General features: G+C 45.6%; 1 long non-coding RNA gene across 2 annotated transcripts in view; it reads right to left on the bottom strand.

Annotated features, from left to right (window-relative positions):
- Window positions 1-277: 277 nt before the first annotated feature.
- Window positions 278-18,950, bottom strand: part of LOC121004345 — a 57,189-nt gene continuing 38,516 nt past the window's right edge. For both annotated transcript variants that reach the window (XR_005779693.1, XR_005779694.1), the window contains exons 2-3: window positions 2,928-3,081; window positions 278-927 (exon numbers count right to left, since the gene is read on the bottom strand). This is a non-coding gene — a long non-coding RNA (uncharacterized LOC121004345). The remainder of the gene's footprint in view (window positions 928-2,927; window positions 3,082-18,950) is intronic.

Below are 18,950 nucleotides of genomic sequence, written 5' to 3'. Positions count from 1 at the left end.
AAAGCACACTAATATTATTAATGTGTGTAATAGATAGAGGGTCAAAATGAAAATATTCATTGTATTTGGGTCATATTAATGTTTACTAAAAGTGTACAATTATTAATGTCGTGCATGTGTTGGTGTGACATAAAGATCTTGATGCACTGTATATAATAAAGGGAACTAACAATAAAAAATTTTTTTAATAAAACTATGTTTATTAATAGTCAACTTGACTAAAATCTTTTTTTTTTTAGGGAAGAACATAAAATCAAATCACTAAAACATGAAAAAAATTATAAATTAACATAACGCCCAGATGGCGAGGGGGGGGGGCCCTGATACTGAGGCCCAGGGTAGGGTGTTTGGGTCTGTTGGGAGGGGGGCCCGGAATACTGGGATGGCCCAACTTGCGAGGAGGAGGGGACATGCTGGCCATACATAGATTGCCCCTGATACTGTGGCCCATAAATAAAATAAAGGGATAAAAATCCCTTTGAGGAGGGAATTGTTGGTGACCCTGTGAGCCCTGTGAAAGTGGCATTGGGTGGGGGCCAAACATGTGCCAATGGAGGCTCACGTTTTCCAGGGCGGAAAACATTTCTGTAGGGTCGTGGGGGGAGTGGCTGCCTCCAGAACGATTTCGAGAGACCGTCTGGTTCTCAGTAATCGTTCTGGAGGCAGCTGGCACATATAATGGGCCAGACCCCGGCCAAATAGATCGTGATGATCCCCCTGCAAAGCTCGAGATGAATATTTAAGAACCTGCGTGTTCACATGAGTCTCGGCAGGAGGCACTGGCCGTCGTCTGGGCCGGATGGGTCTGACGTGCTGGCTCCTGCCACATTCTCCATCTGCACGGCCCCAGTAGTAGTGTCTTCTTCGCAGGCGCTTGATAGCTGCGGAACCGACTCTTCCCCTTCCTCCTCTAGGTTGTCCTCCGTTCTACAAAAAATATAACAAACATACTACATAACTATATGAACACTATTTAGGATTCAAAATATTCATTTCACATATTCCTGTCATGAGCAAAATACATTTGTCACATACAGTCATGTGAAAAAATTAGGACACCCTTTGAAAGCATGTGGTTTTTTGTAACATTTTTAATAAATGGTTATTTCATCTCCGTTTCAACAATACAGAGAGATTAAAGTAATCCGACTAAACAAAGAAAACTGAAGAAAAGTCTTTTCAAGATCTTCTGTAAATGTCATTCTACAAAAATGCCTATTCTAACTGAGGAAAAAGATAGGACACCCTTGCCCCTAATAGCGAGTGTTACCTCCTTTGGCTGAAATAACTGCAGTGAGACGGTTCTTGTAGCCATCTACCAGTCTTCGACATCGGTCTGAGGAAATTTTACCCCACTCCTCAATGCAGAACTTTTTCAGCTGTGAGATGTTTGAGGGGTTTCCTGCACGTACAGCCCTTTTCAAGTCACCCCACAGCATCTCAATGGGATTCAAATCTGGACTTTGACTTGGCCATTCCAGGACTCTCCATTTCTTCTTTTTCAGCCAATCTTTGGTTGATTTACTAGTATGTTTTGGGTCATTGTCATGTTGCATGGTCCAGTTCCGCTTCAGCTTTAATTTTCTAACTGATGGTCTCACATGTTCTTCAAGCACCTTCTGATACACAGTAGAATTCATTGTGGATTCTATGATGGTGAGCTGACCAGGTCCTGCTGCAGCAAAGCAGCCCCAAACCATGACACTTCCACCTCCATGCTTCACAGTTGGTATGAGGTTCTTTTCTTGGAATGCTGTGTTTGGTTTACGCCAAACATGTCCTCTGCTGTTGTGTCCAAATAATTCAATTTTGGACTCATCTGTCCAAAGAACATTATTCCAGAAGTCCTGGTCTTTGTCAACTTTATCGCTGGCAAATGTCAGTCTGGCCTCGATGTTTTTCTTGGAAAGCAAAGGTTTCCTCCTTGCACACCTCCCATGCAAGTTAAACTTGTACAGTCTCTTTCTGATTGTAGAGGCATGTACTTCTACATCAACAGTAGCCAGAGCCTGCTGTAGTTCTCGAGATGACACTTTAGGGTTTTTGGATACCTCTTTTAGCATCTTGCGGTCTGCTCTTGGGGTGAACTTGCTGGGGCGACCAGTCCTGGGCATGTTGGCAGTTGTTTTGAAAGCCCTCCACTTGTAGACTATCTTCCGGACAGTGGAATGGCTGATTTCAAAATCTTTTGAGATCTTTTTAAATCCCTTCCCAGACTCATAGGCTGCTACAATCTTTTTTCTGAAGTCCTCTGACAGCTCTTTTGCTCTCACCATGGTGCTCACTCTCACTTCAACAGTCAGGAGCACACCAAACTAAATGTCTGAGGTTTAAATAGGGCAAGCCTCATTCAACATACAGAGTAACGATCTACTAATTATGTGCACCTGGTGTGATATACCTGTGTGAGATCTGAGCCAATTTAAGAGGGAATACATGTGAGGGTGTCCTATCTTTTTCCTCAGTTAGAATAGGCATTTTTGTAGAATGACATTTACAGAAGATCTTGAAAAGACTTTTCTTCAGTTTTCTTTGTTTAGTTGGATTACTTTAATCTCTCTGTATTGTTGAAACGGAGATGAAATAACCATTTATTAAAAATGTTACAAAAAACCACATGCTTTCAAAGGGTGTCCTAATTTTTTCACATGACTGTAGTACTACATGACCTAAACTAGATATGACATATGTGGTCATTTAGCTACATTGGGTAAATTATAAGTGTCATAGGTGGCCATACCAACAATTCCTATTCCACTTGTCATGTTGTTCACCTACTTTTGCTAAAGGAAGGAGGAATGGAAATGGTTGCTATGGGCAACTATTACATTTCACATTTAACAATTGTTACCAATCACAGTACCTAACTGGTCTACATACAGTGTATATTGTTTAACATGTGTGGTCAGTGTGTAGAATGTTCTTACGGACGCAGCTCCATGACGTCACGGAGGAACATCAGCTGCTCCTTGAATATATAGGGCCTTTTCTTGGGTGGCCCGGAACCACTCCGCCCATGATGCTTCATTTCTATTCTGAATTGGTCCTGGCAGCTCCGCCAACAATTCTTGACCTCTTCAACTTGTAATAAAAAGACAAGAAAGGAAAATGTAGGCAAATATACAATTCTACAGAGGATAACATATGACTGGCCTATATACTAGGGAGGATCATGTAGGACATGGCCTATATACTAGGGAGGATAACGTATGACATGGTCTATATACTAGGGAGGATAACATATGACATGGCCTATATACTAGGGAGGATAACATATTACATGCCCTATATACTAGGGAGGATAACGTATGACATGGCCTATATACCTGGGAGGATGACGTACGACATGGCCTATATACTAGAGAGGATAACATATGACATGGCCTATATACAAGGGAGGATAAGATATGACATGTCCTATATACTAGGGAAGATAACATATGACATGGCCTATATACTACGGAGGATAACATATGACTGGTCTATATACTAGGGAGGATAACGTATGACATGGCCTATATACTAGGGAGGATAACTTATGATATGGCCTATATACCTGGGAGGATAACGTATGACTTGGCCTATATACTAGGGAGGATAACATATGACATGGCCTATATACTAGGGAGGATAACGTATGACTTTGCCTATATAATAGGGAGGATAACATGACATGGCCTATATACTAGGGAGGATAACTTATGACATGGCCTATATACCTGGGAGGATAACGTATGACTTGGCCTATATACTAGGGAGGATAACATATGACATGGTCTATATACTAGGGAGGATAACGTATGACTTCGCCTATATAATAGGGAGGATAACATGACATGGCCTATATACTAGGGAGAATAACATATGACATTACCTATATACTAGGGAGGATAACATATGACATGTCCTATATACTAGGAAGGATAACATATGAAATGGCCTATATACTAGGGAGGATAACATATGACATTGTCTATATACTAGGGAGGATAACGTATGACATGGCCTATATACTAGGGAGGATAACATATGACATGGCCTATATACTACGGAGGATAACGTATGACATGGCCTATATATTAGGGAGGATAACATATGAAATGGCCTATATACTAGGGAGGAAAATGTATGACATGGCCTATATACTAGGGAGGACAGCAAGGATCAAACATGTATACATTGTTTACTTACTCAAATTCTTCTGACTTTGGCCTTGGGTTTTCTCCCAGATGGTGGCAAATAGATCCTGGGTTACCTCCACCCAGACCGCATCTTTCTTATAGCGGTCCTGGTACTCCCCAGAACGAAGATCCCAGAAGCAGGGCAGGGCCTGTACTGCATGAGGACAATGAGCCTCTCCATGTCCATCGCCCGTGGTGCCTTTGGCATTTTGGATTTTTTTGGCTCCGCAAGGTCTGTAAAATGGTGCAGCAAACTTCTGGCTCATGTGCTGCCTCAAGCCAGATGCAGAGAAACTCCTACTTCCTGTCTGATATCCCTTGAACGTTGTTAAGTTACTTGCGTGAAAAACGCAACGCAGTGGATCCGGATGAAATGCGTTTTTCACGCGGCCCCATTCACTTCTATGGGGTCTGCATTTCGTGAAAAATGCAGAATATAGAACATGCTGCGATTTTCGTGCAACGCACAAGTGATGCGTGAAAAACATTGCTCATGTACACAGCCCCATTGAAATGAATGGGTCCGGATTCAGTGCAGGTGCAATGCGTTCACGTCACGTTCGCGGAAAACCCGCTCGGGTGAAAGGGGCCTTATTGTCCATTTTGTTTCCTTTGCTGGCTGGATTCATTTTTTCTATCACATTATACACTTCTCGTTTCCATGGTTACGACTAGGGATGAGTGAATCGACTTCGGATGTTTCATCTGAAGTCGATTTGCATAATACTTTGTTTGAATACTGTACGTAGCAAGCGATCCGTACAGTATTAGAATGTATTGGCTCAGATGAGCCAAAGTTATTACTTCGCGAAATCTCGCGAGACTTCAGGGAATAATATCATAAATTAATTTCTACTATTTCCCGAACTCGGGTTCGGTTCCAAGGTACCACTTGTCCAAGTCCTGATGCATTGACATAAATTATATCACCTGCTCAATACTAAGGAAATCCTAACATGATCGGGCCCTGAGGACTTGAGTTGAGGAAAACTACCTTACATAACCAAGACATGTTGTTTGCATGTATTACCCATAGGCCATCCATACTATTTATGCTGTAAGGCATAGGGAAGCTTGACAAAGCTTGAGTTGGCCTCGCATGACCCTATAGGCATTGTGTATGTATACAGGACCCCTTCCTCTCTATAGACCCCACAATGAAGCTAGAAGTGTGATCAGGTAAACAGGGAGAATAATGAACCACATCACCACACTTATTTTAAGGGCCATTTCCATACAGTCACATGGTTACAGAAATATTCAAAAATTTGGAAACATTTTTCTTTCTGCATTTTTTCCGGTTGGATTTTTTCCCAGCTTATTAAATATTATTGAAATAACAGAAGGTAATTATGATGAGCTCTTGTAGTTTATAGCTGAAGGGGATGTGTGCAGCGATATCATTAGTGGTCACCTGACTCATTAACGTAATAAATTGTCTTACTGGATCCAGCAGGGCGTCACAATGGGAAGCGTAGCGCAGACTATATTTACCGGAGAACACAAAACACACACACAGCAGCCAGTGATGCTACAGAAACCCTTAATACTAATCATGACTGCTGAGATGATGAAAAGATGGCTGCCCAGTTATTAGAGGTTTAACCACATGATTCACCACCATCTTGGACTCTCTTGTCACTTTACGAGACCTTGCCTGAGCCCTTCTGGGCAGTAACTATACCTGACACCATTGTTAGTCATGTTAGTTTTTATGGGGCTGCTTTGTCTGTCACCCAAAAGGGTCTTCCTTCCTACACCCTCTTTCGTCTCCCTGGCAGCCAACCAGAGTCGGAGAACCTTCCCATCCTTCTTAAAACATGATCTCTTTTTATCAGTGGCCAAAGATTATATGTTCATCTAAAATATAACCGACTGACCAGAGCAGGGAAGTAACTAAAGGCTCATGCACGCGACTGTGATCAGCCTGGGAAACACAGTCTACATGTCAGCCGCATCACCCGGGCCAAACATGGCTCCACTGACCTGACCTGACGGTATCATAGTAATTTATGATATAGCCAGTCTCTGTCTGATCGCGAGGCTACTGTTGTGTACTCACTTGATGAGGGACTTACAGTACAATAGCCCCGTGACTATAATAAATCACAATGATACAGTCAGTTCAGGTCAGGGGAGCCATGGTAGGCCCAGGAGATGAGGCCGACACCCAGACCGATCGTGGTCATATGAATCAGCCCTGACTTCTCTTACAATAGAAATCAGTTTAGCAGTGGACAGGACACTGGCCCAGATTTACTAATATGTCTGCACCTGGCACTTAGAATCTGTCTAAGAAGTGGCACAATTTGGCTCAACTAGGGTTTCTACAATTTTCTCGAAAATGGAAAAAGGATGGGGCTTAGCCAGGGATGCACCTAGCCTTTCTGCTGCCTGAGGCAAAAATTTAAACCGCGCCCAACCCCTCCAGCCCCACTGTTTAAAGGCATACTGTCATATAGTTGAATATAGAGAGATAATCCCACGGTCTTGCCACTGCCCCCACTTGTCTCTATGTCTTGCCGCCTGAGGCAATCGCATCACTTGGCCTCATTGATGGTACACCCCTGGGCTTAACGTTAAAGGGCCTCATCCGTCTCTTTGTAAATGATGACCTATCCTCTGGATGAGGGCTCATGCACATGAACGTATTTTTGGTCCGTATCCGATCTGCAATTTTTGCGGCTCGGATGCGGACCCATTCACTTCAATGGGGCTGCAAAAAATGTGGACCGCACACCGTGCAATTGCAATTGTATGCTGCTGACTGAATAAAAGAACCGGATTTTTTGCACAAATTGAAGAGTGCTGTGGATATATATTCTACTATCTCAAGGGACCCGTAGCCTGGATCTCTTTTCGCTGGCACCATCCTGGACCACTATACCTGGTACCTGAATTTTTTATATGTCTTACCCCAAAGCAGAGTGTCTAGTGCTGCTTACTATATTTTTTTACTAGCCTTGTTTACATCACGGACAAGGATAGGACTGTACTAGTATGGCCTGGACGTTCTGTTCCGTGGAACGCACACACCCAGTATCCGTGTTTTGGGGTTCTGCAATTTGCGGACCACAAAACAGGCAACAGTCGTGTGCATGAGCCCTAAGTCATCAGCATCTGATTGGTGGAGGTCCAACACCCGGGACCCCCACCGATCAGCTGTTTGCGAAGGCCCCTAGGCCAATGACATCACGACCTAACGAGGTGCACTCAGCCCCCACCAATCAGATGCGGATGACCCATCCAGAAATGGATAACCCCTGTAAGGGGTCATGGCTTCATGATGCAAGATGGGCCATGTTGAGCTAAATAGCCAACCAAGTTGGCATAGAGTTAGAGTAAGGCTTATTGCACACGACAGTATATTTTCACGGTCCGCAAAACGGGGTCCCGTTTTTCCGTGATCCGTGACCGTTTTTTCGTCCGCGGGTCTTCCTTGATTTTTGGAGGATCCTCGGACATGAAAAAAAAGTCGTTTTGGTGTCCGCCTGGCCGTGCGGAGCCAAACGGATCCGTCCTGAATTACAATGCAAGTCAATGGGGACGGATCCGTTTGACGTTGACACAATATGGTGCCATTTCAAACGGATCCGTCCCCATTGACTTTCAATGTAAAGTCTGGAGTCCCTTTTATACCATCGGATCGGAGTTTTCTCCAATCCGATGGTATATTTTAACTTGAAGCGTCCCCATCACCATGGGAACGCCTCTATGTTAGAATATACTGTCGGATATGAGTTAGATCGTGAAACCTCATTTCCGATAGTATATTCTAACACAGAGGCGTTCCCATGGTGATGGGGACGCTTCTAGTTAGAATATACTACAAACTGTGTACATGACTGCCCCCTGCTGCCTAGCAGTATCCGATCTCTTACAGGGGGCCGTGATCAGCACAATTAACCCCTCAGGTGCCGCACCTGAAGGGGTTAATTGTACTATCATATCCCCCTGTAAGAGATCAGGGCTGCCAGGCAGCAGGGGGCAGACCCCCCCCCCCTCCCCAGTTTGAATATCATTGGTGGCCAGTGCGCCCCCCCCCCTTCCTCCCTCTATTGTAATAATTCGTTGGTGGCACAGTGTGCGCCCCCCCCTTCCTCCCTCTATTGTAATAAATCGTTGGTGGCACAGTGTGCGCCCCCTCCCCTTCCTCCCTCTATTGTAATAAATCGTTGGTGGCACAGTGTGCGCCCCCCCTCCCCCTTCCTCCCTCTATTGTAATAAATCGTTGGTGGCACAGTGTGCGCCCCCCATCGGCCCCCCCTCCCTCTATAGCATTAACAACATTGGTGGCCAGTGTGCAGCCTCCCATCCCCCCCGATCATTGGTGGCAGCGGGTTACTAGCAATAGTACAATAGTAAAAGATTCATACTTACCTGGGAGCTGCGATTTTCGTGTCCGGCCGGGAGCTCCTACTACTGGTAAGTGACAGTTCATTTAGCAATGCGCCGCACAGACCCTGTCACTTACCAGTAGGTGGAGCTCCCGGCCGGACACGAACATCGCAGCAGCAGCCAGCAGCAGGTAAGTATGAATCTTCTACTATTGTACTATTGCTAAGTAACCATGGCAACCAGGACTGTAGTAGCGTCCTGGTTGCCATGGTTACCGATCGGAGCCCCAGCGATTAAACTGGGACTCCGATCGGAACTCCGCTGCCACCAATGATGGGGGGGGGGGAGATGGGAGGCCGCACACTGGCTAACAATGTTGTTAATGCTATAGAGGGAGGGGGGGCCGATGGAGGGCGCACACTGTGCCACCAACGAATTATTACAATCGAGGGAGGGAGGGGGGGGGGCGCACACTGTGCCACCAACGAATTATTACAATAGAGGGAGGGGGGGGGGGCCGCACTGGCCACCAACCTATTATTACAATAGAGGGGGGGGGGGGTCGCACTGGCCACCAATGATATTCAAACTGGGGAGGGGGGGAGGGTCTGCCCCCTGCTGCCTGGCAGCCCTGATCTCTTACAGGGGGATATGATAGTACAATTAACCCATTCAGGTGCCGCACCTGAAGGGGTTAATTGTGCTGATCACGGCCCCCTGTAAGAGATCGGGTGCTGCCAGGCAGCAGGGGGCAGTCTTGTACACAGTTTGTAGTGTATTCTAACTAGAAGCGTCCCCATCACCATGGGAACGCTTCTGTGTTAGAATATACTGTCGGTTCTGAGTTTTCACGAAGTGAAAACTCAGCTATGAAAAAGCTTTTATGCAGACGGATCTTCGGATCCGTCTGTATAAAAAGTAACCTACGGCCACGGATCACGGACACGGATGCCAATCTTGTGTGCATCCGTGTTCTTTCACGGACCCATTGACTTGAATGGGTCCGTGAACCGTTGGCCGTGAAAAAAATAGGACAGGTCATATTTTTTTCACGGCCAGGAAACACGGATCTCGGATGCGGCTGCAAAACGGTGCATTTTCCGTTTTTTTCCACGGACCCATTGAAAGTCATGGGGTCCGCGAAAAAAAATGGAAAACGGCACAACGGCCACGGGTGCACACAACGGTCGTGTGAAAGAGGCCTAAAGCGTCTGTGCCCACAACACATTTATCCTACAGCCTGAGCCCCTGGTGCAGGGCTAGACAGCCTGTCTAAGTTTACACCATTTATAGGATAAGTAACTCCGCCACAGTTTATAAAGAAAAGCTCTGCAACTTATATATATATATTTTAATTTCTCACTTTTTCATAGACCTCTGCATGCGGCCATTGAATAGGAACATTCTCATTTACATCCAAATTAATACTTTCCACAATTGAGGTGTACAGTCTAGGCCAGGGATGGCCAACCTGAGGCTCTCCAGCTGTTGTAAAACTACAACTCCCAGCATGCCCAGACTGCCTACAGCTATTAGCCTACAGCAGGGCATGGTGGGAGTTGTAGTTTTACAACAGCTGGAGAGCCGCCGGTTGGCCATGCCTGGTCTAGGCGATCTAAACTGCTTGGACTGAATACCTGCGCTAAAACATTGTAACAAATGATCAGCACAGGAGAGATTTTTGTGCTGCTGGTTTAGCTCACAGGGTATTGTCTAGACTGAATACAATTGTAACATACCCTCAGCCTCGGATACAAACCAAAATGCCCCCATTCACTGACAGCAAGCAAGGAGACCTAAACTAGGTGCAATCACAATAGAAAATGTGGGCCGCGGTCTGTTAGAAAGTTGCAGAAGTTTTTAATATATATGTAGTGATTAACCTTCTTTGACAGGAGGGCCCCTTTAATTCTTTGCATCCCTCCTTTCATTCTCAGTATCCATCGACCCCCTGTATACATGAGGCAACCCTCCCCCGCCCTGTATATTGAATATCATTCCCGCTGTCTGTTCTTTTGCTGTAAGTTCTATTCAGTCTTATTGATGTTGACTATTAAGACACAAAGGAATTGCATTCCGGTCGTCTCCAGTCGTCATGCCCTGCTGGAGGTTGTAGTGTCACACGTCTGCCTGCAGCGCCTTGTGTATACTTAACACAAGGATACAAATAACTGTAGCAAATAATAGCGCTTGTCATCTTCTCTGAATTGACTCAATAACAGCCGGGCCGCCGTCACCCCCCTCCCATTTTATTTGCAGCGCTGCTGCTCGCGCTATTCCCTTCCATCTTGTTACTTTGTACAGATTGATTTCATTAATCACATGTGCCATTTACTTTGTCAATGTTTAATTGCTCTAATCGGCTAATTAAATGCTCGGCTGCAATCATAAAGCATTTCCACAATTATCTTTTGCTGTAGTTTTATTTCCAGAAGCAACACCATTCCCCCGCTATGAGGACGCTGACAACCCGCACGGAATTGGATGCGATCTCCTTGCACTGAGGTTAATCCAATGCGATTGTTGCTGAGGCGTCCATTTTTTTAAATGTTTTTTGAATAATTTCACAAATCTCATGTACCCTTTGCATACATATTCCATGAGGATTTTGAAATCCTCAGCATGAGGCCTCGTCCACATTTCCTTGTCGGTGTCACGTCCGTGAAAAAAAGCATACGTGTTTTATCCGTGAAGGATCCTTAGTTAGTCCGTGTGTCCATTTTTACCATCCGTTTGTCGTTCGTAATTCATGGCCTTTCCTCAGCTGAAAATGAGTTTCCAAAGAATCTCCTATCAGTCTTCAGTAAAAACGGACGCAACACGGATGCCATCCCATAGACTTCAATGGGTGTGCTTGGTCCGCATCACGGATCAAAGTCGTGCATGTCTCTGTGATTTTTTTTTTTACTGACCCGCGGTCAGTAATAAAATACTGAAATGTGAACAGACAAATTGAAATCAATGGGTACGTGTGCTGTCCGCAGAAGATGCATACAGCACACGTAAGTGAAAAACAGAAATGTGGACGAGGCCTAACAATTGTTTATGTTGATTTTTAGTGCGGATTTTACCCTTTGCAATGCAATGGGTGAGATTGGGGCAAATACACCTCAAATAATTGTGCATATTTGGTACGCAAAGAAATTTGCGCAAAAATATGCATGGAAATTCTGTTTGAAAACCCACACCTGGGTGCAGGAAGGTTTAGGGATCGTTCACATGCGGCAGATTTTGTTGCAGAAAATTTCTGCGACTAAAAGTCAGTTCCATTTATTTGCATGGAACTTGCAGAAATGTGTTTACCTCCCAAACAAATCCATTTAGATCAATGGAACAGATTTTCAGTTGTAAAAATTGCAGCAAAAAAATCGGCCTTGTGTGAATGCCCCCTAACAGGACCACCTACTTACTGTCTGCCATCTATAATGCTGGTGACTTCTTATATGGCGGAGCATGCTTCACTCACTCACTGCTTACCCACTCTAAGGCCGAGTTCACACGAACGTGTGTGACCCGTGCCTGTGCTGCGGCCCGCAAATAGCGGGCCGCAATGCACAATCGCCGGCCGCAGGTCAGCCGCATCGGATCGCGGACCCATTCACTTTAATGGGTCCGCGATCCGGCCGTTCCGCTAAAAGATAGGACTTGTTCTATCTTTTAGCGGAACGGAAGTACGGGACGTAACCCCACGGAGGCACTCCGTAGTGCTTCCGAGGGGTCCCGTCCCGTGCGGCCGTTCCGCGATTCCGGATTTGCGGACCCATTGAAGTGAATGGGTCCGCATCCGTGATGCGGAATTGACACGGAACTGTGGCCGTGTATTGCGGCCCGCGATTTGCGGGCTGCAATACGGCCACAGATCACACACGTTCGTGTGAACTTAGCCTAAAACTGTTCCCCTGGTTACTTCTTTATGCTTTAGGGCTTATGCACACGACCGTGTTTTTTGTGCGCATTTTTTGCAAATCGGATATCCGGACCCATTCATTTCAGTAGGGCCACAAAAGAGGCGGACAGCACTCCTGTGTGCTATCCATTTTACGGACAAGGATAGGACTGTTCTATAGATGGCAGGACGTTCCGTTCCACAAAATGCGTAACGCACACACATCTGGTATCCGTGTTTTTCAAATCCACAATTTGCCGTGTGCATGAGGTTGTTCAGACAGAATGGTTATAAACTAAACCACCAATGAGAAATAGAAGATTATTAGGTAGAACTACCCAAAGACTAATGGGAGGAGCCTCAATAAAGGGGTGGAGCCTGTATTTATAATTTTATAAAACATATTTTAGGTTGAGAGGCTGTTGGGGGGAGTAAACACTTGCTGGATCCACCCTTTTGCAAGATTAAAACAGGGCATGGATGCAACCTTGCCATAATCAGGGGTGGATTTGGGGGGTGTGGTCAGGCTATTCAGGGGTGGGCCTTACCACTGGGAAACAAAAAAGTGCGGAATACCCTTTTCCACCTGAGGAGGGGTATGTTATGTTAGGTTAGTGTTTACCAACCAAAGAAGAGCAAAATGACCCCATAACATAAACTGTCACCGCTTCCTCTTCCACCATAATCTACAGTGTGGAAAAAAGCAGAGGCATGGGACTTCTACTTTCTCTCACATTTGCAGGCAGCACAGAGGAAGGCGCTTGCTTTACAATTTAACTACCCTGCGGTCTTCTTGTCGCTTTGCCAGTGGAAACCATGGCCTGATTTGTGCAAACCAAGTGACCTAAATAGACAGTAGTGCAGCAAAAATGCGGCGGAGCACACTTTCGTGTAGATGACCGCAGGTTAGGAGGACGGCGCTTGCCATCTGCATGCCAGGCGAATCAATAAGAGGAGAGGTGAACGGAAAGTGATACTTGAGGAGCCTCATGTTCAGAAGCTTTTGTGTTTCTCTGGGCTGCTGTGAATGGGAACGCGTGCAGCTGCAGCACAAAAAAAACAACTTTTCTAGACTTTGGCGTCGGCGCTCAACATGAGACAATGAAAGGCTAACTTCCTTTTGATCCAATAGGTCACTCCATCATCCCGCGCATTTTTTTTTTTTACTATTTCCTCTTGTTCTGACCTTTCCATTTTGGATGACACTGTCAGATTTCCAAAACGGTTCCCTGTGACAGGGGCTGAATAGTAATCAGGTTAACGCAAACACTTTATGCTGGTGTCGACTTTGTTAGTGCTCGCGGGCGGCCCCGGATCTATTAAGTCTCAGCGCGATAACTTCATTGATACCAGTCTATGTCTCAGTTGGGAGGAGGCTGTGGAGAGAGAGGATTAAACAGGACGAGGGATAAATGGAAAAACAAAAAACTGCTCAGACTGTGTGCAGCAGCTGCCATTTTATGCTCAATGCACCATCACCAAGCCCATAGGGGTTTCATCCAGCTTTCCACACACCCTGCATGGCATACAAACGTGCATTGTATTATAGAGTTGTATTCCGTATTTATTCACCTCCTCTGACTTGTTTTGGCTTTGTTCTGTTCTGACATTCTATTCATGACCCGGGAAGTTCACATAAAGAATGTGATCATCCCTGTTCAGATAGGGGAGTGCATGAAATTAGAGTAACCATAGAAAAGTTGAATAGATGTACAGGCAGTGAATGCGGATCAATCAGGATTGGGGTGGAGGCACTTGGATTTTTTCCATGGGGCACCTCAGGGCCATATTTAGAGTTCCATATTGGTGAGACAGACAAAAACTGTTGATACGCTTTTTGGGTATGACCACATAGCGCAGTTGTGTGACGCTTGCTGCGGCTGCGCTGCATTTGAGTACCGTGGCCATACGGGCCACAGCAAGCTCTAATTTAAAATAATGAGACCACACTGTTTAGTCAGCCTGTATTGTCATTAGCAGTGATGGTGAGTTTGCAGTGTTCACCAGCGAACACATGCGGGCTGCCATCTTTATTAAGGTAGACTCACCCGTCCGGCCATGAACAGGTAAGCCCTTACCTGTGCCGGGAGCCGGTCTGAAATTTAATGCAGGCAGTTCCGAGAACAGCCGCCGGGGACCTTCATCGGGCTGTTCTCGGAACTGCCTGCTCCCGGTGACTGCATTGGATTTCAGACCGTCTCTCGGCACAGGCAAGGGCTTACCTGTGCATCACCGGACGGTTGAGTCTACCTTATTAAAGATGGCAGCCCGCGTGTGTTCGCTGGCGAACACTGCGAACTGACCATCACTGGTCATTAGCAACCTCCAGCACTGCAGCTGTTCTGAAACTACAACTCCCAGAATCCTCCTTTCAATTCTATGAGTTACAAAAACAGCCGAGTAAGGCCTCATGCACACAACCGTTGTTTTATTCCGTGTCCGTTGTGCCGTATTTCGTGATTTTCTGCGGACCCATTGACTTTCAATGGGTCCGTTGAAAACTCGGCTAATGCACCATTTGTCATCCGTGTCTGTGATCCGTGGTTCCAGTCCGTCAAAAAAATATAACCTGTCCTATTATTTTCGCGGAAAACGGTTTGCGGACCCATTCAAGTCAATGGGACCACTAAAAAACACGGAGGCACATAAGATTGTCATCCGCGTCCGTTTTTTTCCTATCATTTGCATGGCAAACCTGTCGTAGATTTTTTTTAACTTTCCTTCATGTCTGGTGATCCTCCAAAAATAAAGCAAGACACACGGAAACAAAAATGGAAACGGATCACGGAACCCCATTTTGCGGAACGGAACACAACAACGGTCGCGTGCATGACGCCTAAAGGTACTTTCACACTAGTGTTAGAAGAATCCGGCAGGCAGTTCTGTTGCTGGAACTGTCTGCCGGATCCGGAGATCCGTATGCAAACGGATATCATTTGTTTCCGGATGCGGATACGTCTGACAAACACATTGAAATACTGGATCCGTCTGTCCGGTGTCATCCGGAAAAACGGATCCGGTATTTATTTTTTCCCCATTTTTAAAGGTCTGCACATGCGCAGACTGGAAAACTGGATCCGTCAATGCGGCAATTTCCTGAACACTTGGTACCGGTTACGGCATTAATACATTTCAATGGAAATTAATACCGGATTCGGCAAGCCGGCAAGTGTTCCGGAATTTGGGCCGGAGAAAATACCGCAGCATGCTGCAGTATTTTCCCCGGTCAAATACCGTAAAAGGGACGGAACGGAAGACATCCTGATGCATACTGAACGGATTGCTTTCCATTCAGAATGCATTAGGACAAAACTGAAGCGTTTTTGTTAACGCTAGTGTGAAAGTAGCCTTAGTGAGCATGCTGGGAGTTGTAGTTTCACAGCAGCTGGAGTGCCGAAGGTTGCTGATCCCTGATATAGACCGATTAATCAGCTGGGACACATAGCAAGGCGCCACACGACTATGCCGTGTGGTCGTACCCTTAGACAGCCATTGGTCAAATGCTCAGTCAGCCTTAAATCGGAGTTACACTTTAAGACACTAGGGACGCTAGGAGGCTCGTCACCGTCGCAGGCCTGTTATTGGCTGCCCCCAACTCCTTTATGAGGAGCCAGGCATTGGGGGGCATGTTTTACATGTTGGATAACCTCATAAATATGGGATAAGAACAGGCTGTGGTACTCTAACACAGAGCAGCTGTATCGCAAGCTCCACACGAATGTGAGATGGGGAAACAGCTCTCCTTGTCTGAACTCTGTTTGTGTAGATTAAATTAAATGATCTGGACTGACATTCTGCTGTTTGGCCACAAGATGCCACTGTTTCCTAAACATAGCTACAGACTGAATATACAGTCAGGTCCATAAATATTGGGACATCGCCACAATTCTAACATTTTTGGCTCTATACACCACCACAATGGATTTGAAATGAAACAAACAAGATGTGCTTTAACTGCAGACTGTCAGCTTTAATTGCAGTAGAGGCCTGGCAGAGCATCACTAGGGATGAAACCCAGCGTCTGGTGATGTCTATGCGTTCCAGACTTCAGGCTGTAATTGACTGCAAAGGATTTGCAACCAAGTATTAAAAAGTGAAAGTTTGATTTATGATTATTATTCTGTCCCATTACTTTTGGTCCCTTAACAAGTGGGAGGCACATATGCAAACTGTTGTAGTTCCTACACCGTTCACCTGATTTGGATGTAAATACCCTCAAATTAAAGCTGACAGTCTGCAGTTAAAGCACATCTTGTTTGTTTCAATTCAAATCCATTGTGGTGGTGTATAGAGCCAAAAATGTTAGAATTGTGTCGATGTCCCAATATTTATGGACCTGACTGTATATTCAATGTACAGCATCTCCACCAGCCTATGTTCATATAAAAAACTTGTTAGATTATTTATTATATTTGAATGTATCCGTACGGTGGGCCCCCAAAATAAATTTTACTGGTGGGCCCTACGTACTCCAGTCCGACACTGCATGTATCATGTAGAGAAAGTTAATACAAGCCACTTACTAATGTATTGTTAGGCATCTTTCACACGGACGTCACAGATTTGGTTGAGGGAAAATCATGCGATTTTTCCTGCGAGTGCTGCCAGTTTTGTTGCGTTTTTCCAGCGCGGGTGACATGCAGATTGCATGCGTGTTTCATTTCAAATCCATTGTGGTGGTGTAAAGAGCCAAAAATTTTAGAATTGTGTTGATGTCCCAATATTTATGGACCTAACTGTATGTCCATATTCATGAGTGGTGGGGTTATACAGAGCCTGGAGAGAAAGAGAAAGGGAGCAGCCATCTTAGAGGGAGCTGAGACTGAGTAACTGTGTCAGCATAGGATCCGACGGCATCCAGGTGTGGGGGCATACCTCAGTGACCAGAGCGGCAGCTAAGTTAGGCTGATTGTGTCCAAGACCCTGATCCTGTCCAGAGGAACGAGGATTGCTTTCAGGAAGGCTGATGAGAGCTGAGAAGCAAAGCGGCATACACTGCGGTATGGCATTCTTGTTGGAAAGGCATTTGTTCAATTCCGAGTCACCAGCAGAGGCAGAGCAGACCCGGGTCGGTAAGGTCGTGCACGCACATCACCACAGTGTTGGCGCCTAGAGACTGAGACCAGGTAGTTAGTTAGTGTCTCTGTTTGTGTAAGGCCACAAGTGTTGCTATTGTTCATTGCAAGGACTCCACAATTTAAAGTGACATTTCACATTGGAGAGCTGATAAACTTCCCACAAACTCAAGCCAGGCTGGCGTTTGGCTCAGGAGGAATTCTCAGCCACATGTGCAATGAGCCGGACCGTGGTACGGTTAGGCGGACGCCAAATTATGCAGTGGGTCCGGATATGGGTATGTAAGTCTATAGTTTTTGTTCGTGACGACAATTGCAGCGTGCGCAGGGTACAGTCCCAGGGCCCTTTAAGGTGTTGCAACTCACGTACCAGGTGAGGAATGCCAGAGTGGTGTAATGTCTCTTTGTAGTAGTAGGTATAGTGTCAACGGTGTCTCCTACCTTGGTACGGCTGGACTCCTGGATCCTGGCTCACTTGCAATAAATGAGTGTGTTGCTAGTAGGAGTAATTGAGGAACTTGGTAGCAATGAATGAGATCAAGACTTGAAATATAATTCAACTTGTCTTTACTGGAGGCAGCATTAATCCATATGAGTTACAGCAATAGTCTTGGGTCCCAGCAGGTATTGGCAATGTATGGCAGGGATCAATATCTCTTCTGCTCCTATCATGTGCCTGGAGAATATGGCAGGAATCTGTCTTCTGCTCTGTCTATCTTCTGCTGTGTATGGGACTGACTAGCTAAGGAGAAATTTGGCCTGGTCTCTGGATAGTTACTCACAGTTATGCTCACAGGGAATGGTTTGTCCTGGAGTTCTGGAGGTGGTTGCTTGCTTGTCACCAGTTGAGGCTGCAGGCTCAGACTGGGAATGAAGATCTTTGGTCTCAACCGAGACAAGATCCTGGTTTGGGATCCCTAGAACTGGGAGCTCCTACCAGCACAGCCTTCCCCTAGCCGGGGTGGCTGGCACACTAACTGTAACTTCCTTTCCTCCCCATGAGGCAGGACATGGGCGTGCCCACTCTGCTCAAAGAGGGGGGAGCTAAACTGGAATGTACTATTCCAGTCCAGATATGCTAAACTGTTCTAAGGCCTTGCTAAACATTGCTGCCACCTGCTGGTGTACATGGAAATTACAGCAAATACATGTAACAGGCTTAGAATATGCACATTTGTGAGGAATAGATGACAAGGCACATGTTACCAACAAATAGTAGAGGGGAAAAAGAGTTTAGTAACATAACTCTGGGATGTTACACATGCTACAGGACCAGTGATAGGAGGGGGAATTCTGTAGAGCTTTGTAAGATTGTAAGCTGGTGTGCTGCACCGCAGGCTAGCCCGTACCTCACACCCATACAGTTATTTTTGTTTTTTTAGGTTAATAACAGGTAAAGTGTGGCAGTTTAGTTGAGACCGCCAGTAAGTCAATTACCACGCTTTCCTCCTGCATCCATCGATGGGCGCT

The sequence above is a fragment of the Bufo bufo genome, chromosome 6 (assembly GCF_905171765.1).
Source record: "Bufo bufo chromosome 6, aBufBuf1.1, whole genome shotgun sequence".
Classification (NCBI taxonomy): domain Eukaryota; kingdom Metazoa; phylum Chordata; class Amphibia; order Anura; family Bufonidae; genus Bufo; species Bufo bufo.
Note: the sequence above shows the minus strand (reverse complement) of the source record. Positions and strands in the feature narration are given on the sequence as shown.